This window comes from Manis javanica, chromosome 6 (assembly GCF_040802235.1).
Source record: "Manis javanica isolate MJ-LG chromosome 6, MJ_LKY, whole genome shotgun sequence".
Classification (NCBI taxonomy): Eukaryota; Metazoa; Chordata; class Mammalia; order Pholidota; family Manidae; genus Manis; species Manis javanica.
In genome coordinates, this window is record NC_133161.1 from 58743734 (window position 1) to 58770338 (window position 26605).

At 33.4% G+C, this 26605-nt stretch overlaps 1 long non-coding RNA gene across 1 annotated transcript; it reads right to left on the minus strand.

The window, feature by feature from the left end:
* Window positions 1–8: 8 nt before the first annotated feature.
* On the minus strand, window positions 9–25670 carry LOC140849902 (uncharacterized). The gene is made up of 3 exons (XR_012132267.1): window positions 25600–25670; window positions 1556–1687; window positions 9–213 (listed from the first exon to the last, which is right to left on the minus strand). It is a non-coding gene; the product is annotated as an uncharacterized lncRNA (long non-coding RNA).
* Window positions 25671–26605: the final 935 nt, after the last annotated feature.

The following is a 26605-nucleotide window of genomic DNA, read 5'->3' on the forward strand; positions in this document are numbered from 1 at the left end:
TTCTGCTTTATTAGGGAAAGGTACTGGGTTATATAGGAAGGGGCATGGGGTGATTGTGGTGTTACTTCTACGGGGCTGGTGGCTATTGGCTAGGTGCTGGTAATTTGAGGGGGAAGAGAGGTGATTGGTCTTTAGGTGGTGCCGTCGGGAACCGAGGACCCAGAAGAGAAGCCGAAAGTTCACCATCTTACTGATGGGGCCCTTCAATATGCACTGTCAAAAATTAAATATTAATATAAAATAACAGTTGAATTAAATATTATAATCTCTTTCTGTGATAATATACAAAAATTTAAATATCATGTGCTAGCTATTATAGAAGTGAAAGTTCAATTTATATGGTTAGCATACAATGTCTCTTTACATTTCTCCATACCTGAGGCTGGACTGGGAAGTAAATTTTTTGGTATAGTGTATTTTTTAAATACAGACTTGCATCTTACAAATTGAGAAGACATCTTATGAATTTAAAATATATCTTATGAAAATTGCATAGGAAAAAATGCCTTTTTAGGTCATGTCATTTTCTATTTATTTTTATGGCAAAAATATATAGTACTCTCCCAGTTGATATTCCACTTTGATGCAGTAGGTGTGTACACATACATCTTTATTACAAATATAAATGTTACATAAATGTAAGTCTTAATTATTAAGACAAATGAAAGGTCCTCAGTTTCTCTTTGGACAGACAGATATCTCTAGATATAAGATATAAGAAGACATATATTAGATATAAGATATAAATATAGGTAAATAGTTTTATATCTATATATGTTTTTTCTACATATAGAGAGTGACATATATGTAACTATATATAAATAGAAGGGGCAGACACAGTCAAGGATCTTCCATTTATATAAATAATTAAAGTATAAGTTATCTATATTTTAAAGATAAGAAAACTTTAGCCAAGTACATCTAATTGGAGAAGTCATATTAAATCAACAGTGATTAAAATAATTGAAGTTTATTCTTTGACATTTTCTAGAAGAGAACATTAAGCCTCTACACTGAAAAGGAATAACTTCAATGTATACATTTTAATCCTACCTGTATTCAGATAATTGCCAATTTAAGAAAACTATGGTCCTTTTATTCTCCTTTACCTGAGAATGAATACACCCTTACAGTGCTTTAACAAGTAGTTGTTGAGCAAATTAATAAAATTAATGTTGTCAGTGGTGGTTATATTTCTAACCTCACCTACAGTGTTCTCTTTAGCCTATGTATTGTACATAAGGAATAAGTCTGTGCTAATATTGCAAAAAAAATATTAAACAGTAAAATTCACTCAAAATCCTTTACTCAGATGCCACAGTCACACCCCAGTCTGGACTCTGAAAAAGGAGGACCCTATCTGGTTGCAGTATTTGACATTTCATGAGCTCTAAGCTCCTATTGGTGTCACCCAGTCTGGGACCAGGGGTTGGGGAAGTAGAAATGCAGGTTAGAAGGAAGGCTCTGTCAGGAACATACTTTGTCCAGGAACTTCTGTTGCCGACTTTCTGTTTCTCTGAGATTTTGGCTACATGATTATGCTCTGCCGGCTCACCTGTTCCCACCAGGCATCTTTATTCTCTGTCTCTTTCCATGAGCAGAATCAAGTTGACAGCTGCTCTTCTTCTTTCCTGTCCTTGAAGGAGAACATAGAATCCCACTGATGTTTGTAAAAAGATCTTCATACCTACAAACAAAGGAAAAGACAAGGCTTTGTAAAGAGGGTTCCATTTTTATCTCCTCCTGATTTTTCCCTTTTTTTCTAATTTGTCTTAACCATTCAGAGGAGAGAGACTACAAGCACACTGGAATAATTATAAAAGGTGCAGAAAGTTGAGGTGAGGATTCTCTGGAGGGTCCTGGCTCTCTAACAGGCATCAACTCTGACTACTCCCTTAGATTGCTTGGCACATCAATTCTGAAGGAAGAATGCCAGCATGCGATCCGTATTCTCAGGAGGACGGGTGGGAGCAGTAAGAGGCAAGGATGTGCTCTTCTCACTTTCTTCATGCCTTTGTCACTCTTAGTCCTTACGTGGTAAATCTTGCCCTTGCCTAGATTTAAGATGAGGAAATGAGGCCAGCCCAGAAATTAGATGAGGTGAGAAATGTGACCAGCCCAGAATTTAGGTGAAGTAAGAAACCTGACTAGGGCTAAAAGGAACACAGTGTAGATGTTGTAGTTAGTGTATGTGTGTGTATTTATGTGTAAGAGTGTAGGTATTCTAGGAAACATCAGATTTTGAGGTAATGAGCTAGAAAACAATCGAGTGTAATCTGGTAAAAGGTGTGGAAATCCCCTGGAATGTCATTTTGAAACAGGAAAAGATTTTCCAAATTCCTAGGCTGGAAGGAAGACTGTTAACTCTTAGTGATGTTTACATTTAAGGGACATTTAAATTGGATTTATATAAATTGAGAATGTGCCTCTACTTTTAATTGTTCACTGCTTTCCTTACAAAATGACCTTTCTTTAAGATCAGATCCTCTCCCAACATGTTTGTAGAAAGTTTCAAAAGTGTGTGAGCTTCTAAAAATTGTAATACAACTTGTCAGCATGAAACGATGAATCTGCGTATTAGCAGAACCATAATATAACCCATAGTCAAACATTCTTACTTGAAAAGTTAGTGATTTTTCCCCTGTGACAAATTTGAGTTTTATTTCTGAAAAAATTTTATTTCCATCTTCACTTTTCCATACTTCAGCCCTAGCCCTGTCACCAGATTCCAAAGTGGCATTAGTAAAAAAATTTGTCAAATGAATTCTTACAATTAATCTCAGAAATACAGAAATACAGAATCCTTGTATGCACTGAAAGGGTGAGACATTTTTTTCCCCTCCCCTGAAATAAATTCTGGAATGCAGTTAGGGAATGTGCCCTTATTACCAACTTTTCAATCCATTGTGATTTATATACAAGAAGTAACATCAGTCCATTTTTGTTTTAGAGTTATCACAGTCCAATCCATTGTGTTACAACAATAATAAATGAAAACCATTTTTAGTACATCATCACCGTAACACAAAGTAAGGGGAAGGAATATTAAGATAACATTAATTGACTTCAATAGAAATTTTTCACAGATCAGTAGTTTTGAGTTATCCTTACCATAGTTTATACCACATATCTTTTTATGGTAAATGTGCATTTTCACACAGCATTTGTGTGTGTGTGTGTGTGTGTGTGTGTGTGTGAGAAATAAAGGTTCATTTGCTGCCTCAAATTTCTCTCATAGTACAATGGCTCCCCTAAGAGGGTTATAATATTCCACTGAGTGTTTTGTGGATTCATTTGCTGTGAGTTATTTCTGATGAGTGGAAAACACACAGTTAACTTTTGGGTATTATTTGAGCAGACACTCTACGATTTTAACAGAGATTCCTTCTGTAGGAATAAATCTGTGTACTATTTGGTCAAAAACAGAGCATGTGGACATGGAATCAGTGGGGGACTGGAAAATGGATCAGAGATTGAAAGGAAAGAGAAAAGGGAAATCTGCTTATTTTAATAATATACCTAGAATGGAAAAAACAAAATATGTTCTTTAGTGCCCCCAAAAAGGATAAGTTATTGAAATGATGTGTACATAAAGCTATATCCAGGAAATTTAATTTAACTTCTCTGCACAGATACTTAATTCTTTTTTCTACATCACATATATATATTTTTTGTCAGTATTTCTGTTCCCCTCCCTTCTGAGTATTTCACCATTTTTGACACCATCCTCTTGTGCATACTCTAGGTATGCAGCTCTCTGAGTCCTGGAAAAAATTCTCTACCTTTTTTACACGTGAAACAAGAGCATGTGTATGCACATAGGCACATTACATACCCACACATGCTCACCACAACTTTCAACTTTTCATTCTAAGAATGCATAATGGAAAAGATTTTACTTGCCTGTTGGGAAAAAGACATTTAATGTATCACAATATCAGACAATGACCCTTAAAAGTCCTTCATACCACATATCTTTTTATGGTAAATGTGCATTTTTCACATTTAAAGGATGGATAGTAACCCTCTAAAGTAAAGAAAGCCCTTGGCTTAGAATATTTTTTAGTAGTAATGCATGAAGTGTACAGTGATTGATATATCAGTGGTTAAAACTGGAGTTTGAATGAACCTGCTAGATAATTATCTTCCTTGCTTTTCCTTTCTGTCATCATTTCCATAAAGCAATGGCTATGCCATTATTTGTAGATAGCATATTTTTTGTTGTTGTTTTTTAGGTTTAGATGTGAATTTGTCTGATAAGTACTAACACTACCCAAATTAATAGTGAAATCACTCTTCACTATTTCTCAAGTAAGGTATCATTTAAAATAGGGAAATGTCTTCAGTGTTTCTTTTCATTTCCATAAAAGTCTTATATATTTGTCCAGTGCCTTTAGAAAGGGCATTCTTTTCATAAATAATGTGGTTGTAATCCTTGATTATTTGACCTTGATGGCTACTCGTAAGGTTAACTTTGCAAAGTATTTTTCAAATAAATGTAGTGAAATTTTCAAAGTTTTTATCACAAGATGTCATAAACATTAAAACCTTACTACAACTGAACATATCATTCACATGCAAAAAAATGAATCTAGATGCAGACCTTAACATTCTTCACAAAAATTAACTCAAAATGTTTTAGAGATCATTAAATATAAAACACAAAAGTATGAAACTCCTGGGAGATAACACAGGAGAATATCTAAACGCCAAAGGCACAATCCATGAAAGACTTGATAAGCTGGACCTCATTCAAATAAAAAACTTCCTCTGTGTGAACGACAATGTTAAGAGAATGACCAGACAAGCCACAGACTGGGATAAAGTATTTGCAAAAGATAGATCTAATTTGCAAAAGACAAAAGGACTGTTGCCCAAAATATATAAAGAACTATTAAAATTCAACAATAAGGAGATAAACCCACCAGTTAAAAACTGGGCCAAAGACCTGAGCAGTCACCTCACCAAAGAGGATATACAGATGGCAAATAAGCATATGAAAAGATACTCCACATCATGTATCATTAGGGAACTGAAAATTAAAACAACAGTGAGAAACCACTACATGCCTGTTAGAATGGAAAAAGTCCAAAACACTACCAACATCAAATCTTGGCAAGAATGTGAAGCAACAGAAACTCTTTCATTGCAATATGGTTCAGCCAGTGTGGAAGTACAGCTGTTTCTTACAAAGCTAAACATAGTCTTCCTGTATAAGCCAGCAGTCACACTTCTTGGTATTTACTGAAATAAGTTGAAAATGTAGATCCATACAAAAACCTGCATACAGATGTTTACAGCAGCTTTACTTATAATTACCCAAACTTGGAAGCAATCAGGATGTCCTTCAGTAGGTGAATGGATAGATGGTGGTATACCCACCCAGACAATGGATTATTATTCAGTGCTAAAAATAAATACAGTCATCAAGCCATGAAAAGACAAGGAGGAACCTTAAATGCATGTTACTAAGTGAAAAAAGCCAAACTGAAAAGGTTACATACCATGTAATTCCAGCCATATGACATTCCAGAAAAGGCAAAACTATTGAGACAGTAAAACAACTAGTGGTTGCCAGGGGTAGTGGAGAAGGAGGGATGAACAGACAGAGCACAGAGGACTTTTAGGGCAGTGGAACTGTTCTGTATGATACTGTAATGGTGGATACATGTTCTTCATATATTTGTCAAAGTCCATAGAATGTAGAACCCCAAGTGTGAACCCCAAGATAAACTATGGACTTCGGGTGATAATGATCTATCGGTGTAGGTTCATCAGCTATAAAAATGTACCACTCTCGTGGGAGATGTTGATAGTTGGTGAGGCTGTGTGTGTGGAGGCAGGGGTTAGATGAGAACTCTGTACTTCCTGCTAAATTTTTCTGTAAACCTAAAAAATAAAATATACTTGAAAACAAAACAAAATCTTAGTATTATGTTTCCTTTAAGGAGAGTATAATAAATATGTATCATCCTTAAGTAGATTATAAATCTTAATTTCATTTTGTAGATGAGAATGGGGTGAATTAAAAAAAATTATATGGTAAGACTCATTCTTGGTTTGGGGCAGTGATGGAGAAAAGGGATAAAAGAGATCTTGGATCATCTGAAACTCTCATTTTAACCACGAACTTATACCTTCTACAAAATCAATTTTCAGAGTTGATGACCAAGATGGCAAATTCTGACTTGTGATGCTTTCTTCCCTTATCCTTACCCTTTTTGTTTGGACATGGATAATTAATAATGAAAATGTAGGCAGGAAAATAGTCATAAAAGAAAATCAGTGAGTTTGGATTTATCAAAATTAGGCCACTGACATTTAGCTGAAATTAGCAAAATTCAAAAGTTAAAAGTTTGCAGGATTCAAAATGATGTCATATTGAGATATGTGAGATAAATAATTCTAAATGTGATTGAAGTCCATTCAGCTTTCATAACACTTTTCCATGACAGGTTTTGAACATTAAAAATTTACCATTTGGTTTATTTTTTTCTTTTTTCTTTTTTGTAGGGCAGGGAGAGGGTTATATAAATCCTTTGAAGTAACTAATTTGGTTTCAGGTAATCTGTAATTCTCCAAACCTATAATCACTAATATCCAGTCATAGACTTCTCAGATAGATTTCAAAATCCATGATTAATATAAATGGAAGTAGGACAGATGACTAGGCAAACCCCTTCCAACAAGTGAAACTAAGAGTTAAGTGTTCAATGTATTTCAGATAAATTAATGTGTGAATGTCCTAGTGGAATTAGGAATGTGCATTCCCAAAGGGTTCCCATAAATTATCCTGAGATTCTTCATTTGCGTATAAAATTTTTTAACCTATAGGATGAATAAGTAATTTTTTTTCTTTTTACTAATGGTGAATTTTATAGTGGTAAAATTTATGTTAATAATACTTAACATGCAGTATTCTAGGAACCATTCCATTTGTAATTCTTTAAGAATACTGAATGAAATGGGAACTGTTATAACCACAGTTTTCCTGCAGCACTGCAGTATGAATGGCCTTTTTCTAAGTGGTATTTCCATCACATGGATTGAATTTTAAAGTTTTTTTTTTCAGTGGCCAATCAGTCATTATAAAATAGTTATGCTACTGACTTGGTATGTGTTCAATGTCAAGCCACTTTTTTCCATTTACAGCTTGAGAAGATTGTAAAACCATTAAAAAGTTTAAGTTGGTGGCTCAGAGGGACTTTCTAAAGTTAGACTGCTTTTAATTTTATTTTTATATTTAGGGAACACCTGCCTTTCCTGGGATACTGAACCAAAGTAAAACTTACTGGTATTTTTTAGCATTCTTATTTTGGAGTTTGCATAAAAACAGAAGCACTTTTATATATTAAATATTTGAGGGAAAAAGGGGGGACTGTTTATAGTTAGAGTATATATTCATAAATATATACTTGCAAGACCCTATTTTTAAAAAAATTAAAAATTATGCGTGCATTTACTTATGATAATCATGTAAGGAAAGAATGATATGCTCTATTCCACTGAGAGTGCTGGACTTTTGGGAAGAATAGTTTAAGATGCAGTGGCCTGCAAAAGGCACATGATAAGATGCTCCACAACACTAATCATCAGAGAACTGCAAATCAAAGCCACAAAGAGATACTGCGTCACACCAGTCAGAATGGCCGCTATTCAAAAGACCAGAAATAAAAAGTGTTGGTGAGGATGTGGAGAAAAGGGAACCCTCCTACATTGCTGGTGGGAATGTAAATTAGTTCAACCATTGTGGAAAGCAGTATGGCGGTTCCTCAAAAAACTAAAAATAGAAATACCCTTCAACCCAGTAATTTCACTTATAGGATATTTACTCAAAGAAAACAAAATCCCTGATTCGAAAAGACTGATGCACCCCTATGTTTATTGCTGCATTATTTACAATAGCCATGATATGAAAGCAACCTAAATGTCCATCAATAGATGAAGGGATAAAGAAGAAGCGGTACAGTGGAATATTATTCATTCATAAAAAAAGAAATCCTGCTATTTGTGGCAACATGGATGGATCAGGAGGGTGTTATGCTCAGAAAAATAAGCAGATGGAGAAAGACAAGTACAAAATGATGTCACTTATTTGTAGAATGTAAATACAAGGCAAAACAGAATGAACAAAATAGCAGTAGACTCACACTGAGAAGTGACTGACCATGGGGGAAGGATTGGGTGGGTGGGTGGGAAGGTTGAGGGGATAAAGGTGCACAAAGATTCTCAGTCATGATACAGGTTGGTCCCAGAGATGGTAGTACAGCGTGGAGAATATAGTCAGTGATTCTGTAACATCTGCCTATGTTAACAGATAGTAGCTGGACTAGTTGGGGTGAGGATTTAATAATATGGGTAACTGTTGAACCACCATGTTGTATACTTGAAACTGATATAAGATTGTTTATCGGTTATGCTTCAATTAAAGAAAAAAGAATTAATGACCTGATGCTCAATATGAACATCAGGAGGAGCATCATATACTGATAGCAGTGTGGTTATTTCTGAGCACCTCGCTGAATGATTCCCTTAAAGGCTGACACTGTATTATTTGCCTTTGTACACCATCACTTGCTGTAGAGCCCAGCATGCTGTCAGCAATTAATAGCTGTTAAATTGAGTTGAAATAACCATCCTTTGAAATTCAGCCTTTTTTCATCAACTAAATTTGATCACTGGCTTTGTTTGTATCAGGCACTCTTTCATGTGCTTAGGTTATAAAGGTAAAAAACAGTCCCAACCTAAAAAACTCAGAGCCTAGTAGAGGAGAAAGACTAAAATGTATTAATAATTAAATATGACAAATGATATGCTAGAGCAAGAGTCTCAAATTTGACTTATGATTAGAGTCCCCTAAGAAGTTAAAAAAAAAATCCCTATGTCTAGCCTCCATGTTAAAAAACATACTTAAATTACACACTATAAAATATTTGATTTAGAAATGTTGCTTGTTTTCACTCTATTTCTATGCAATACTTTCATTCACTATATTGGGTTGAATAGTGTCCCTCCAAAATTCAGATCCACCTGGAACCTCAGAATGTGCCCTTATTTGGAAATGGGGTACTTTCAAATATTAACAGTTAAGATGAGATCATACTAGGTTAGAGTGGACTCTAAATCCAATATGACTGATGTCCTTAAAAAAAAAAAAGAGAGACACATACAAATCAAGGCCAGGTAACAGACAGAGACAGGAAAGATGCAGCTGTAGCCAAAGAACGCCAAGGGTTGCTAGCAGCTACCAGAAGGCAGGGAGCATGGCCTTGCCAACACCTTGAATTTGGAGAGTCTCCAAAACTGTGAGATAATAAACTAATTTTATTTAAACTACTCAGTTGGTGGTAATTTTGTTTTGGCAGCCCTTGGAATACATTTACATTAATACATTTACATTCAATGCACACTTCAACTTCAGTGCGTTCATGCATACTGGAATCACGTTTTGAGTCTTCTGAGACAGTTTTCAAGAGTATATAATCCTTACCTTCTATTTGAGACACAAAGGTTTTTAAAACTACATAATTCCTTCACACAAAATTTTATCTCAGTTCTTGTGTACTGGTTTGTAAAATATTAACACATTATTTTATTTTCATAGAAGTATATGTTTGATCTCAGTCATTCCCTATTTTTAAATAATCCTTAAAAAACTTCTTTACATCAGCTTAAACTAGATAGCTAACACTTGTACTTCTGAAGTCATTTCCTAGGGAAAAGAAATTAAATCTGTGTTAAATTTATTTCCATCCTTTTTTCTCTGTTTAACACTCAATTATGAATTCTATAAGCCTTTAAAATTATTATTGATTGAAGCTCTTTCAGATTAATATCTTTCCAAATAGTGGTTTGTAGTTCAAAGTAAAGTAATTGAGAGAGTGACCCATATGAGACTCTACAAGGATTAAAAGATTCAAAATGTGACTTCCTGTTTCCTGTATGATAATATTGTGAAAACGTGCTACCTTATATTTAAACAAACATGAGAGTTGCTGGATGGAATGTAGTGGTCAATTCTTGATCAATTCATTCATAGGAAGATGAAGTGTCATTTAAGGTTGACCAAAAAGCAAGCTATAAATATGTATGAAGGAGCAAGTCTTTTTAAAATTCATGCCCGGAAGTACAAAGTATCTTCTTCTGATATGTGTCTAAAAATTACTTATTTAAAAATTTCTTGAGGTCTTAATGAGAGAGCTTAATTGACTTTCTTCACTAAATTCTTCATGGTTAGAATCTTGATGTCCATATTTAATTATACTACTATGTATTATAAAATTTACTGATTGTGTTTGTTATTTATTATTATTTACTATAGAAAATTCATTACAGATTAATAAGGAGAATATTATATATCAAATTCAACAACCTTAAATGGTAAGTTTGAAAAGAAAAACGTACATGGAAAAGGGAAACCAAGCCCTCCAAGCAATATTTTTCTCATTAGTGTTTGTAAATTCTTATTATCTTTAATAATATCCTTTAATATCAAAGTGATAATTTATCAAAACTCCATAATCCCATCCCAATGTATAGAAAAGATATGACTTTTAATTATTTTACAGGTAGCATAATTCTCTCTCATTTAAAATAAACTCATCACTTATAGTCACCTTACCTTCCAAAAATATTCTTATTTCCATAATTTTTGCCCTTTCCAACTAGTTCTCAATTATCCACTCAATCACGACTGACATGCACTAAGTGAGGGTAACATAATCAGTTTCTCCCCTTTAACTTGAATTTCTTAAAAGTTGCTTCCTTCTCAGGAACAAACAAACAAAACTCTTCTACTATCTTTGCCTTTCCTTTAGGTAACTGCATTATTTTTCTTTTGGCTCATACACAAATCTTTTAAAAACACTGTATCCATTTCCTCCTTTCCTTCTGCCTTCTGCATCCCCTGCTACTCTGATGAAGCCTTCCCTGTTCTGTTAACCACATCCCTCTCAGATATTATCTTCCACAATAGCTCTACTCCACTTAAACTATTTATCACCCATCCATACATTTTTTTTTCTCTGCTCCTGGCTTTCAGTCTTGTTTGCCACTTGATTCTATAGTAAAAAAAAAAATGTCTTTTAAAGTATCAACAAGTATACCTTGAAATAAATTATCTTCTTTATTAAAGATATTTATTATAAAATAACAAAATTAACTTCATGGTTTTCATTTACACTGCACATAATGTTAGGATTTATATGCATTGTATGTACATCATCTCTCAGGTAAACCACTGCTACTTCATAAACATAGGAAATGGCTTTTATTTTGTTTTGATTAACAATTCTTGTTCAGTATTAACATATTTTGATTTAAAGTGTAATTTCTTCTATGGCGCATGCAGATTTTATAACCGTCAAAATTTGTGGTGTTAAGAAAACGACAATTTAAGACATTTGTAACAAACGTGCTTCTAAAAATGCTAGCATTACCTCAGCCAAATATGAATGTTGCTCATGCTATGAATGTTCATACTGAACATGCATGAAATAGAGAAAAGTTATTCTTAATAAGGAAGACCCTAAAAATCTTGTGTGTGCAGATACATACATATACACACATACACACTTTTAAGAAAAGGCTTGAAAAATTAGATTTTTAAGTTAAGTACTTAGCTGTATCTGTGAATATTCTAAGTTAATGCATATGAGTATATATGTTACACATCAGGTAAGAATTACCATTTTAATTGCTATTATTTTGATGACTAAATGTAACTTTTGCTAAGATAATATAGAAGTAAGTAAAGGAGAACTAAAATTTAGTGATTGACTAGTGAAGTACAAATACTGTACAAGTACCAGTCTTTCATATATCTACCTTAGTCCTAACTGCAATTGTTCTATTTATACGAAGGAAACTGAGGCTCAAAGAGATTGTTATTTTTCCAAGGTCGTTGATTTAAAATTCAATTCAAGAAGTTCAGTCCTTGGTTTGTCTGAGTCTGTATAGCCTGTGTAGAACGTGTACTTAAATGTTACACATGTTCAAGTTTTCCATGAAGACTTACTATCAAACAGCAACATAACAAGGTTAATTTTAAAAAATAAACAAGTAGTTACATATTCACATTCTTTCCACTTCCTTTGGAAATGCTAAGCTGATGACAAATTTTATACTGTAAATTTATTGCACTCATCTTTGGACCCAAGCCATATCTGACCTATGAAAAGTGAAATACATGGCCTATTTTAGAGCCACATATTCCCATCATGGTGTCCGGTAGGCACACATATATATGTGTGTGTGTATGTGTGTGTGTATATATCATATATATATATATATATAATAAACTCCTATTACCACAGCTGCAGTGTTTCCAATATAATAACATTTTTAATGGAAATAAAATAAGTCAAGATAAAAAGAGAGGTACAGTACTGACATTGAATAGGAAGAAAATATAAAATGATGTCTTTTTCTTCATCTACCACACGTTTTTGTGCCTGTGTGATCTGGGACTTCATCTTCTTTTAACTGCAGTTTTTACCACTGATTTTTCAGTTTTATGTTCATTTTAAAATAAAAAATGTGTATCCACTAGCTTTCGTGGACCAAACTCTGCAAAGCATGTAGGATTATTATTTTATGAGAATATGTTTACTCATATGGTTTATTTTGACAGGAATTAAAATGTTCTTTTAAAATGTAAGAATATTGATGCTTTTGTAAATGATAGGACTCAAGATAATATAATGATTTATAGCCAGTAGAAAATATTTGCTGTTCCCTTTCCTTAAGTGGAAATCACAATAATGTCTCAGTAATATATATTTGGCAAGGGGACTTTTATGGACAGTGACTTTTAATTAACCTTAGTTATACAAAATAAAACAACGGTTTGTTAAAAATTTAAGGGAACAAAGAATTATTAATATTTTCCACATACATTTTGATATGAATCAGGGCAGTCCATTTTCCTCCATCTTCAGATTAGTTCTTTCAAGATGTAAATAGGTATTAACTGAGACCACTTAGACATTCTGGGTCAAATTATTAACTGTCAAAATAACTGTGATTGAACCAAGTATAGAACAAATTTTCCTGGAAAATATTTTCTCCCACTGGACATCATACATAATAAAAATTAATAGCATTTTAAACATAAAATGTGTATGCAGGAACTGCAATTGGACATTTGTACCAATAGTACTTAAGTGAAATGTTCCAAGTGCTTCAATAATTATACTTTCATTATTCTCAGATAAAATTTCTTTTAGATACACATCATATAGCTCATGTGGTTTTATATATGTACCTTTGTATATGAGCCTCGCTACTGTGACAATTGAGTGATATCACAGTTTTTTGGGGACCATCGTTAGCATTTAAGTCCTCAGCAAAGGCAAGCACCAGAGAGGAGTTTTATGTTGCTTTAACTGCCAGTTGTGACCTGGCAGGTGCAGCTCTGGAGGGTTTGGAGGGAAAGTTACGATGAATAATGAACGATCCAACTGGTAAATTTCTTATGTTTCCATCTGTACATTTGAGGCCAAAGAACTGTATTCGATCTTTTATCTTTAAAAATTCTTAGAACAATTCCCTCATCAAAATAGATCGATGCCCACTTTTCTTTATTTATGTTGTACTTCAATAAAGAACTTTGGAAAATACAGAATTGTCACTTTTAAGGGACATTCATCTATATTTTGTGAATTCCTACATTTATGAATATTATTTATATTCATATTTTTCCCCTTGCCAGCTAAATAAAATACATAATTAAAAGTGAGAGACTTCTTCAGATCCTTAAGGAAAGTTTAAAATGGATAATAATGAAACAATAGCAAACATTAATAGTGCTTTGAAATGTAGTGTCAGGTTTATTGCTATCTGGGATTTAAATTTGTCACAGCGAAATTACTACTAATTTAACTTAGGACTTTATGGGTCATTCATAAGTCTTCAACAGACTTTCCATCCTTTACGTAAAGAGAATTGAACTAGATGAGCTCTAAACTCTCTTCCAGCTCTAAGATTTTTTTTTAGTTTTACATTTTGGTGAATTCTCACCCTTGTTTAATTCTGATGATGCCAAGGGTATTTAGATATTAAAAATATCAGTAACAGTATCTGAGTCATATGTGAGTTGGTAGGATGGAAGGGAGAGGGAATGAGAGAGAGGATGTTTTTTTACTGTAAATGAATGCTCAACTGAGTTTCCTTGTCTTATATAGTCAGTATAGAGTATGGAAAACTTCCTTGGTTATGCGTTATAAATGTGAATGTACTATTTTTGTGCTGTTAATGTATTTCCCAAAATGATACCAATTGGGAGAAAAGGTAACAGTTAGAGTTCTGTATTGTGTGTGGAAATCTCAATACACTAAATTCTATAGACTTCTGCTTTTACACTGTAGCAGTGTAAAACAATAGACAATAGAATGTATCTGGTGATTCTCTGAACTTTTCCTTGTCATGCCTTAATATGAGAACAACTTCTTTTCTGACGGCCTCCTCCCACCACTACCACCAAAGATTAATCCTTGCCATCTGGAGAGGGGGGGGAAATCCCTTACTCAGTCTCTACTTTCACACATTGGAAAGGAATCTGATTGAAATGTATTGTAACTCAAACCATTAAGGACTGAATTTGTCCAAGACAACACCTTGATTTATATTCCAGATACTACCAAGCAACCAGTGTAAACTCTTGAGTATTAGATATAATACACTCTATATGCTTCACCATACTGCATAGGCAGACAATTGAATCTTAAACCTTTGAGTTGGTTCAGATTAGTTCCAAATTGGAGATAGCACAATAATAGAGTTTTAGAGTAATGGATGTTATTTAGAAAAAGGAACAGTAATTTCTAAGGCAAATATGTAGCAAAGATAATCAATGCATTTGACACAAGCTTCTAGTCCATTAGTAATTGTGTCATGATTGTGTCTCTTATGCATAATAGAACTATTTAACATGTAAAAAGTTCATTCAAACCACAAAGGCTTTTCTTCTTCATAGGAAACCTTTTAATTTATAGAAACAATAATGTCATTTTCTTTATTACAAAATGATTTACATTCATTATACAAAATTATAAAACAACTTTTAAATATAAGAATAAATAATACAAATATGTACTAATCTTATCAACCAGGGATAAACATTAATTAAGCTGTTGTCATTTTGAGTATATCTTTTGTAATAATGTATAGCTATAATATATATAACAAATACATAATATGTACATAACAAAAGGTACATGAGATGACTGCTTTTGGATCATCTTTTCCATGTGTTTATAACCGTTTTTTCTTAGCATTATATCATAACCGGTTTCCTATATTCTTACTATGTTAGAACATAAATTTTTAAATAGTTGTGTTATTTTTTTTAATGGTTGACCACAAAGCATTTAATCTCTCTCATTTGATATGTATTTTCAATACAATAAATATCACTTCACAGACTTGAATATACACACACTTTTTCATATATCTAATTATATCTTTTGAATGTATTAATTTTTCTGGAATTATTGAATAAAAAGTTAACATTTTACTTACTGTTAACTTTGTTTTGGCAATGTCTTTTAATTACACTTTTACCAGTAGTGTATGAGATTTGTTATTTTCCTAAATCCTTGTCACCATAACCTATTCATTAAACTTTGTTAGTTTGGTATATGGAAAATGCTATCTTCTTTAACTTGCATTTTCATTTTAAGTAAGCTTACATTATTTTTTATTTCTTGATAATATATATTTCTTCTTTGATAATTTAACAATGTGTTTTCTTTCTCCTTTTCCTATTAGGTAATCTGTTCTGGCACCGAATTCTATAGGGATTAGACCTTTGTTAGGTTCTATTAAGTAACGTGCTGCTCAGGCCTTATGGAGATGTTTCTTATATAGTTACTTTTTTCTCATTTTGACTCTTAATACATACAGGGTTATTATGTTAAAGTTTCCTCTACCAAAATTATTTCTACATGATAGGTTTTGACAATCTAACCATTCAAAAATCTTAAGGAATCAATAACTAGAGACTTAAAGACAGAAATAAAGGAAAAACTATGGCTCAAATATTTGCTCCAGAAGTGTGCTTATCAAATAAATTAATGGACCAAAAAATAATTGCATTTCAAGGGACCATTTTACTGGGTGAATTGTGTATATTAGGGAGATTGGTGGTTTTCAGGCTGTCCCCATATCCTTTTTTCTTTGTAGATGAGGTAGAAGGGAAAACACTAAAGCAAGTGGAACCAGGTCCCCGTCACCTGAACTCATCATAGTTGCTTAGCTTCTCACTTCCCACTTTACATAGTTGGGTTCTATTATGAATATATTTTGGAAAAAAGGGTTCCTCTGATAACTCAATTTTGAAACTCTTGCTCTGGAAGGCTTTCATATTGTTATGTTGTTAAACTATCTTGTTATATCAGATTTTACTGTAAATCACCACAGAACCTGTCTGGAACTAAGAGGAGATTCAATTAGAAAATAATACACATTTTAGTAAGTATAAGATAGCATTTATATTTATCTAATATAACTATCAGATTATTCAGGTATAGATGACATCGAAGTGTCTGGATATTATCTTTGTAACAATTAGTTTACTTTTAGCATAATTTATGTATATTTAGTATATGAATCAAACATAAGTTATGTACATAGATGTTATATCTTAAATTCTTTGATGTTGGTTCAAGTGTATTTTGTTTCACTGTTAGTGTTATGTGTAATTGTTTGGAGTTGAGGGAGTTAAACATATTTCAACAGAATTGAGAGTAGAAGTTAATTCAGTTGTTATTATCCCACTAAGCATCTGTTGTTAAATAAGTGCTCATTACCTTTGAACTAAAGGCTAGATCCAGTAAAACCTAAAATAAAGGGTGCCAAATTCCACTATAGATACATTCTGAAGTACTATAGTTACGCAGTGATACAGCTTCTTCTATAGAATTTAATAGTCCTTTTGTACATAATGATGAGCTTTTTTTATTTACCCCAATGTAAGTTTTATATGCTGAGAGATTTTTTAAAAATTGTATTTTGAAACAAATAGAAAAGTCTGGTGAAGTATGTACAATCTAAATGTATGATCATCATATATAAAATGTTGAAATACTTAAATTACATTTATCATTAGCACATATTTTACTCATTACTTACAAACACCTATGGAATTTTATCCTAGACCAGGTGTCTCAAGATATGAGTGTTAATTGGGGAAAAAGTGGAATAAATGGGTAGAAATAAGTAAATACTCCTAAATTTTCTTACAAGGGCTCTTTTTTAGATAGTACAATTTCTTCTGAACTGATGATAATGATAATTATCATAATAATAGCTATTATTTATAGACACATTTACTGCATTGCAGTTGACTGGGTAGTTTATTCATTTGTCAAGTGAAACTACAGAAATAAATGTTTTATTTAGAGATGAGGAAAGCTGGACACAAAAATTTAACCTTGCCACAAAGCTAGTAAGTGACAAAGACAAGGCACAACTCAAGGAGCCATTTTCTGAGTCTCTGCTGTGCATCTTTCCAGCATGAACAATATTGATTAAACATAAAATACACTGTCTGACAGAGCATGAATCTAATGTACAGGTAAAGATTGGTGTCACAACATGACTACAGACACTAGAAGGCAAATTCCCCTAAGAGTTTAGACTACTCTCAGATACAACTATTGTTGTGATTCTGGTGAAAATGGGGAAAGAACTGCTCTATAGTAGAATTTGGCACCCTTTATTTTAGGTTTTACTGGATCTAGCCTTTAGTTCAAAGGTAATGAGCACTTATTTAACAACAGATGCTTAGTGGGATAATAACAACTGAATTAACTTCTACTCTCAATTCTGTTGAAGTATGTTTAACTCCCTCAACTCCAAAAACCAAAGGAAGAAATGCATAACACAACACAAGCTGGACTGAGCATCTTATCATTTAAGCTTTCTTTACAGTTGTATTGCACATAGGTTTTCCTGATGTGATATAGCAGCTACATGGGCACTGAAGTCTGATGATGAAGTGAAACTTGCAGACCTAGGGGCTATGCTAAGTGTAGTTACTGAGTGCTTACTCTGTGCCAGGCACCGTGCTAGAAAACACCAACTTAAGACACTAGGAAGACTCAAGGAGTTTATCCCTTTGTGGGTTGGAGGAGGCCCGTTAAGAGCAAATGTGAAGCTTGCCAAAGCCTGGTATGGCAGAACATTTACTGCTCACCACAGAGCTTTAAGCTTCAGACTATTTTCCAATCCTCCTGCATATATGTTGGGCTTTGTTCTGGCCTACACGAGATGACATGTATCACTTCTGCATTAAAAGTATGTAAGAACATGTATGTGACCCTCCACCTCTCTTTTCCCTTGCTGTGGTATTTTGGAGAAACATGTTGAGATGACTAGTTCAAAAGATCTTTTCCTACCTGGAGAGCCAACCATCTTAAATCATAATTTTCAGGAATAAGAACTAAACTTTGCTAGGGCAATACAATATAGAGGTTAACTCGTGACAGCATTGTGCAGTCCACCATGAGTAATACACCTGGCTCTCCTTTCTCTGCAAAGGCTATTACTAAATGAACTCTTTCAAGCACATCAATAATTAATTAATGATGATGTTTTGATGCACGAGGAAGAACTGATTGTCTTCAAATAGATGTTTTGCCACTACAGGAGTTTCCTGTCTTTCCTTCAGATCTTGTTCTGGAGGTTTCCAGGTGTGGTACCACATTGTGAAGCTCCTAATCATGGGGTCAAGGAGATCAGCTTACAGAGATATTTCAGGTCCTACATCATTTTGACAGATTTAAGTGTAATTTGGTACCTATTTGCAAGGGAGGGGGGATAAAAGAGAAGTGAAATGACATCCTCTAGAGCAGCACTGTCCAACAGAAATGTAATGCAAGCCACATACGTAATATTTTTAACTGTTCTAGTAGCCACATTTTTAAAAAAGGAAAAATAAATAAAATTAATTTTAATATTGTACTTAGTCCAATGTATCCAATAGTTACCATTTTAACATGGCATCAATATAATTTTAAATCTGATGTATATTTTAATCCTACAAGCACATCTTAATTTGGACTAGCTGTATTTCAAATGCTCAATAGTTGCATGAGGCTGTATTGGACAGTGCAGCTCTAGATGTAACTTAAATTTATTCCACATTTATTGAGCTTGTGCTTGGCATCACGTAAGCATACTCACAACATTGTCAAAAATGTATTCATTATAGCATTCTTTTGAGTTAACAAATGAATGCACTTGCAGAGTTAAAAAGTGACAGAACTAAGATTCAAAACAATTCTCCCTCCTGCTTCTGGAGATAAGAGCAGCACTCTAGGCAAGTAGGGTACCATGCAGAGTTTTCTGTATTTTCTGTAATCCATATGAGAAGGGTGAGGACCCCAAATAAACTAATGGCATTGGCACTGGTGATAGAGAAGATGGAGATAATGTATATTAAACAGGTATAATTGTGACAAGGATTGATTGCCTATGTGGGGGAAGGGTAAAGAAGGAGGGGCTTGTCAAGCAAGGATGGGTTTCTACTTCTGAGTTGGCAGTGATTCTGTTTAGAAATATACTGACATGGAACTTATTAACCTAAAGTTGGGACTTAGCAATATTTGACTACTGAATTTCTAGTACAGTGCAAGGAACCTAACCCACTTTTTTGTTGTTGTTGTTAAGCCATGACTATGTCATATTTGGTCATAAATGCCAGATGGTAATGATTTAATACCTAACTATTTAAGAAAAATGATGTCTACATAACAGAACTACACATGGATTGGCAAATCTTAGTATTATAATAGAAAGTGGAACACCAATAGCTAATTCAAAAATGCTGACATCAAAAACTTAGATTTAGATTGTTCATTGAGCATTGACTCCCCTATACAGAATTTTATTGTTGTTAACAACCATTTGATCAATAAATATGAGAGATGCCCTCTCAAAAAAAAAAAGTATAGACTTCCAATTGTAAAATAAATAAGTAACCGGGATGTAATGTATAGCATAAGGAATATAGTCAAAATATTGTAACAACTGTGTATGGTGATAGCTGGTAGCTAGAATTATCATGTATATAAGTGTCGAATCATTGTGTTGTACACCTGAAACTAATGTAATACTGTATGTCAACTACCCTTCAATAAAAAATAAATATCTAAAAAAAAATTATTTTTAAAGCAAAGGACACAAGGAGAGTTTATGGAGATATGGATATGTTTATTATCTTGATTGTGGTCATGGTATCATGGGTGCATGCAAATGTCCAAATATATCAAGTTGTATACATTAAATACAGGTAGTATTTTTGTGTATCAATTATACCTTAATAAAACTGTAAAAATAAAAAAATAAAAACTTAGATTTAGAGTGTGTAACGTTTATAAGCTTCTGTGTGCTTCTTTACATCTTTTTTGACTGTACTTATTCTGCTTTGTCACCACACATGGAAGAGTGGAGACTTTTGCAGAAGTTTATCATTATGCATTTATCTTTGGACCTGGAAGTATAATTCTAAGTGATGCCGCTTGCCTTGGCAGGCTATGAACTTTTGGAAAATCTGACAAAGGGCTCACATTTCACCCTGATTGAATCACATTATTAACTGCACAATATAGGATATAAGATTTGACTAAAAATAAGACTAGGAGGAATCCAAGCATCTCATTAGCAATTGACAGATACTACTAATCCACAGATGACAACTGTTAGGAGAAAAAAATGTAAAAATTATCCTGGAAGGTCATAACTGTTGTATTTTCATTTCTCTATTTACTATATCAGGGAAATATTCTTAAAGTTATTTGCAAAAAGTGAAGGTGTTATTTGATTCTGGGTCAAATTTATTTAAATTGACTCTGAGTATATCTTCATAGAAACATTAACTTCAATGTAACCAGCAAACATAATCATCTTCAATAAATTTGCAGAAATGCTGCTTCCAGTCACTACTGATGCTCTAGATTAGAGGGAAGGACTGTCATCTTTCCCTATTGCTTGTGTAGCCCACTGTCAAGATCAGTAATAATTGTTGTTATATTGCTTATATAATAAGTTTTGCTATGTAATACATGAAGTATTTCTAGATTGTTTTGACTTTTTCAATCATGACTTTGTTTTCCTGTCCATTAGTTATTTATGCCTCAAACATTAGTTATTAGAAACATGGAATTAGACGAAGGTGGTTCCTGCAACTCTGAGCTTATAAGTCAAGGGTCGTGCAAAATGAATATGCCAAGTAGGGAGAAAGAATCTTCTGTAGCCACTCTGTGCTGAAAGGGTTCATCTACAACCATTATTTATACACTCTTACTATGTAGTATAGAGAAAGCTTTACTCTAATCACTAGACTCCTTGTTGGTAAAAATGACAACTGTTAGCTGGTGGTATGAGTAACTGCCTTATCCTGGGCCCTTGGGCTCAGAGCTAATATTCCTTCTGAGTCCTGTTAGAGTTTGATTCTACCAAAATTCCTTATACTTTGAAGTGCTCTATGATGCAGTCAGCTGCTGAAAACTGTTGAAAACCAGCTTAATCCCACCCCATATACTATTACCTCAACTTATTAGAAATCATCCTTTCAAAATAACTAAAATTTAGGAAAACAATAGACTACAGTGAGTTTCAGGTTACAGATTTGTAAGATGAGAAGACAGTGATTATTCAGAACTTCAGACATTCAGTAGCTTGCTCATGTCCAGGCACTGACCACATCTTTACATAAGTCTCACATTATGCATGTGTGATTACTTGAAACTATTGCTCAGAAGAACAGTATTATTTCTTTTATCAAAAATGTATATGCCATATATATGTTTAAGCATAAACTTTTCAGATTTACTTATGTTTTTACAATTCCAATTAAATTAAAATAGACAGTGGGGATTTATTTCACCATTATAAGTGTGTGTGGCTTATGAATTACATATTTGTATCATCAAATATAGAATTTTTTTCTATATATTTAAGCTTATCTTGCTTCTCTGTGTTTTCACCTGCTAAATACCTTCTTCTTCTGGCTTTCCCTTGTCTTATTTTGTCTTCTTGCTATCTTTCTAGTTTCTTATATCAAATGGACATAACCAGATTTTTCCCTTTAATTGTTTTCATTCTTGTTTTGATCTATTTTCATATGGCCTTGTAGAAAAATATTCCATGTCACTTCTCAAAACCTTTTATAAATCTGAGCAAAATCAAAGTACTAATACTAGACTCTTAAAAAATGTTTTGTTATAAGATTAATCATGTATTATTTGGCCTTAATTGTCCCTTTTGCTTGGTAGACAAATATACAACATTTTCCCTTTATTCTTATAAGCAAAAATGTTGCCATCAAAAGCAGCTGGTATGTCTTTACTGCATCTGAATCATTTAAAATTTGAATATCCAATTAAATATTTTTGGGGAGCTATACCAACACAGCTAAAATACAGTGTTCTTTAGTGATGCAAATCATAAACCTGAGCTCAAAATGAGAGAACCACTTTTAATAATAAAACATGCTACAAATTGATCAAGCATGAAAAATGAAAACACATAAGAACAACCCACCATAGTGCCAAAATTACATTAGTCATGTTAAACTCTTCAAGTTGGAAAGCTTAAAACAGAAGACTAGGGCTTTACCTAGAATCCACATCTTTAGTTTTGACTGAATTTTTGTTCTCTGAGATTTATGAGCTTTTTCTAAATTCAGTCCACTTAAAAGTATGTCACTGCTTTTTATGGCATGGGAGAAATGAATGATTTATTTACCTTAAGTTGTGGATAGAAATTTAATGCTTATGAGTTTGATGGTATAGAATATATGTCATAATATATACCATTTAATTGTAGAAATGTCTTGCATGTGTGTGCCTGTACATCTTATAGTTAGATATGTAAAGGAGGCAGTTTTCAACTATAGAAATTTGAAATGCATACATTTATCAATAAAAATAGCATACAGGGTGAATGCAAGTGAAAATGTAGGAATCAAATGTAATTATTCCCCCTGTGCATCATTATAATGAAACTTTGTTGGACAATTCTGTTTTTAAAATAGATATTTGAGAGATGTCAATATTCAGTCATAGCAATTTTAACACTCCCCACATTTTCAAAAAAGATAATTAGAATTTTATAAAATGCTTGTGGAAAACAATTGGAATTATGGAAGATCACATATGTTCTGAGTTTTAATTAAATCTTACAAATTTTATCAGTCATAATCTATTTCATGCTAGTTTTCTGAAAATTTTTACTATATGGTATTTATATTGAATTGAAGAAAACCACCAATTTCTGAAAAAATTCATAAATCTAAATGTAAGAAGAGATAGAAATTTTCATTAGAAGAACACAGTGTCCTGGAAGTTCTTTCGCTTTTCAGAAGTAATGTTCAAGTATTCAGCAGAAACATAACAAATTTTACTGTGAAGGCACCACTTAGTGCATGTAAAAAATAGTTAACATTTTAAAAATCAGAAGTGTATAGAATCACTACATAACCATAGGCAAAGCCAAATTGTTCCTTAAATTCCATAATGCATAATTCCTGGACAGACATTTTCTTAATTTTTAAAAATGGAATGGATCATGAATCTCATAAATTACCATTACATATTGAGCATATTTTAATATATTTTCAAGATTCTTCATTACAAAAGAACCAACCAAAGGACATAACTGTTATTTATTGGAAAAAATATAGCAGAAATAATATTTCTATCCTCAACAAAACTTTCAGAGACAATTTTCAGTTTCAATTTAATTTTCTGTACTTAAATTCATTTATCGTGACTGTATGTTACCAAGGCAAATTTATCTAGCAGTTAAAATGCAGAGTAAAGCTTTGTAATATGTATAGCTAAACATTATATTTAATTTTAAATATTTTTATTCCTATCATACTTCATGTCACAGACATACTGAGGAATGGCAGCTCTTACAAGAATCATAATTGTTCTTAAAATTTAAACACAAATTCCTTAGATTCCTTAATTTAAGACCTATTCTCAAAATAAAATAGTCTTAATTATAAATATTTCTGCCTTTACCATTGAATATTATTTCACTAAGCCGAAGGAATAATAAACACATTTATCAAATTTAAAGAGCCTAACATATTTAAAATAATTTGTTTTTTAAAAAAGATTAACAGCTTACATTTTTCATGTATTTAACTCTTGTTATAATGTGCTGCTTGATCTCAAAACCTTGCATGAAATATTGATATTAATAGAACATTTTTCAGGAAAATTCAAGTATATTGTAAATACAGGATAAATACTGAACTCTATATAGTTTAAAATGAATGCTATGGAAATTCTATAATAAATTTTATATTTTTAACATTTTCATGATATAGTCAGCCACAAAATGCAAGGCATTTTTCAGTATTGGATTTCATAGATGTGGACTCTGAAAGAACCATTCCAGGTAATGCAAGGGATTTTTGCTATTCTTAAGACGTTTAAAATTTTTTTCTATGGTCTAAAAAATAAAAATCAATATTTTGTCTTATTCCAAATATTCTAAGAAATGAAAATTTTATAAATAGCTTCGAGGAATAATTGATATATATTTGAAAGTCCAGAGAAAATTTAAAAATGACATTTACTTCTGGAATTCATCAAGACCTCCTTGTTACTTCTTCCTTCCTTGAATCACACTTTTTTCCCTCTTCCAAATAACATTTTTATTATACTTTCTATTTGATGTCATCATTATTACTAATATTATACGTTTTGGGTCTTCAATTAAAAAGAACTTTCCTGGTAGTTTTGTTTTAATTGTGTGCCTTTCAAACAGAGTCCTTCCCTTTCTAACCATTTCTAATTTTTCTTTCTCAGACTTCTAGACCCACAGTTCCAGAGGCTGACTCACTAAAGCAGGTTGCACAGAAATTTCTGGACGTATTTTTAACATCTGACACAGTGAGTGAGAAAAAAGCCAGCTCCGTTCTTGGGCAGGTATGGGAGAAGGAGCAGTACCTGGAGATGAAAAGTTTGTGTTGTTTGCTAGTTGCCAGTTACCTGCAACATACTAGTTAAATGCAAATCCATTCATTTCTCAATGTATTTACTCCTTTTAATGCAATGCAAACCAAAAGGGCGTTTATGGATGTTTTTTATTGATGTGTGCAGATCAGCTCTATCTTTAGTCTTGTCTGACATTTTCCAAAATGCTTTTAGTGGATAGTATTATGTTATGTAAATATTTCTGGTTGCTTGTTTAGGGAGTTGGTTGCCTAAACTGTTCTCTGGATAAAGACTTCAATACTTTCACCCAGAATCCCTGCAGGAGCTACCCAAGTTTGAAAAGTTTAGTGTTGCTCTTTGTACTTCAACTTTTAATATTAGAGCACATATTGAAACCATAAACACAATGAAAATTCAAAAAATATTCCAGCGATATTAGAAGAATATACCCACTCTTTTTTTTATCCGTAAGAGCCAAGGGCAGCGGGAGTGGCAGGAAGAAACATTCTTAAGATCTAAGCCCTGGACGCCATCCTGCCGAATGCTTAAAACTCTTTAGAAACGTGCAACCTGAAGAACACCCCCTTTCCAAGTCTAAAACAATATTAGATTTCCAATACATATCGGCAAAGAAAAGTCTTACCGTCAAACGCTTGTAGCAGGTTCCAGCTCAGACCCAGACTGAAAAGCTGAGCAGCTGGTGAACAAAACTTTTAGCTTTTTTTTTTTTAACGAAGTCTGCAAAACTAATTTCCCTCAAAATAGGGCTCAATTTCCGTTAAAGAAAGCAGCGCTTACAAATCTCAGAATTCCTGATCACCCCCACCTCATCCCACCTCTAAGCAATGGAAAACAATTCGAACTTTCACACGGATGTAAAGGTTTATTGAGAGGCCACTATTAATGGCAGTTTGACTTAAAAGAAAAGGGAGATAGTCTGAAGCCCTGGGCGAAGGGGTAAAGTTCTGCCTTTGGGACACTTCTCAAAGATTCATCAATACTTTTTCCTAATTCAAACCAGATGGCTGGCACAGTTTGCTGTCCCCATTGATCCCATTAACAATTTCAAAGACGTGGTCCCCACCCTCTAGACACCTGAGATAATGAAAATAGCGGAGCGACATTGCTGGTGGCACATTTGGAGTCCTTGACAGGATAGGTGAGCTCCGACACCCTCCTGATGGGGCACCTCCCCGGGCAGGACTTGACTGTTGCCGTAGCTCACTATGCGCGGCTTGCTCTCCTTGTGTAAACGACTCTGCCCCCAGCCGACACTGTCGCCTGTCAAGCAAGTGTCAGTATCAGAAAGCCCGGCTGTCTCTCGCACCAATTCACTGGTGGCAAGTTTTCTAACTCTTTTTCTATGTTACAGGATTGTAACCTGGGAAATCTGAGGCATACACATTTAGTCCATTTTGGGAGGTATAGAAGTGTAATATTTTTCAATAAATAGAACCATGCCGCGGGGGTTGGGGGAAAAGAGGTGCGATTAGTGGATTTATTTTTGAGCGGAAGAGAGGGTGGACTTTTGCAGGGAAATTAGGGTGCATGCTGGCTCCTGAAGGGAAAGACTGGAAGAGCGCATGCAGTTTACACGTCCCATGTGACCGGGATGAAATCTCATCAGATTTCCTGACCCAGGAAGACTT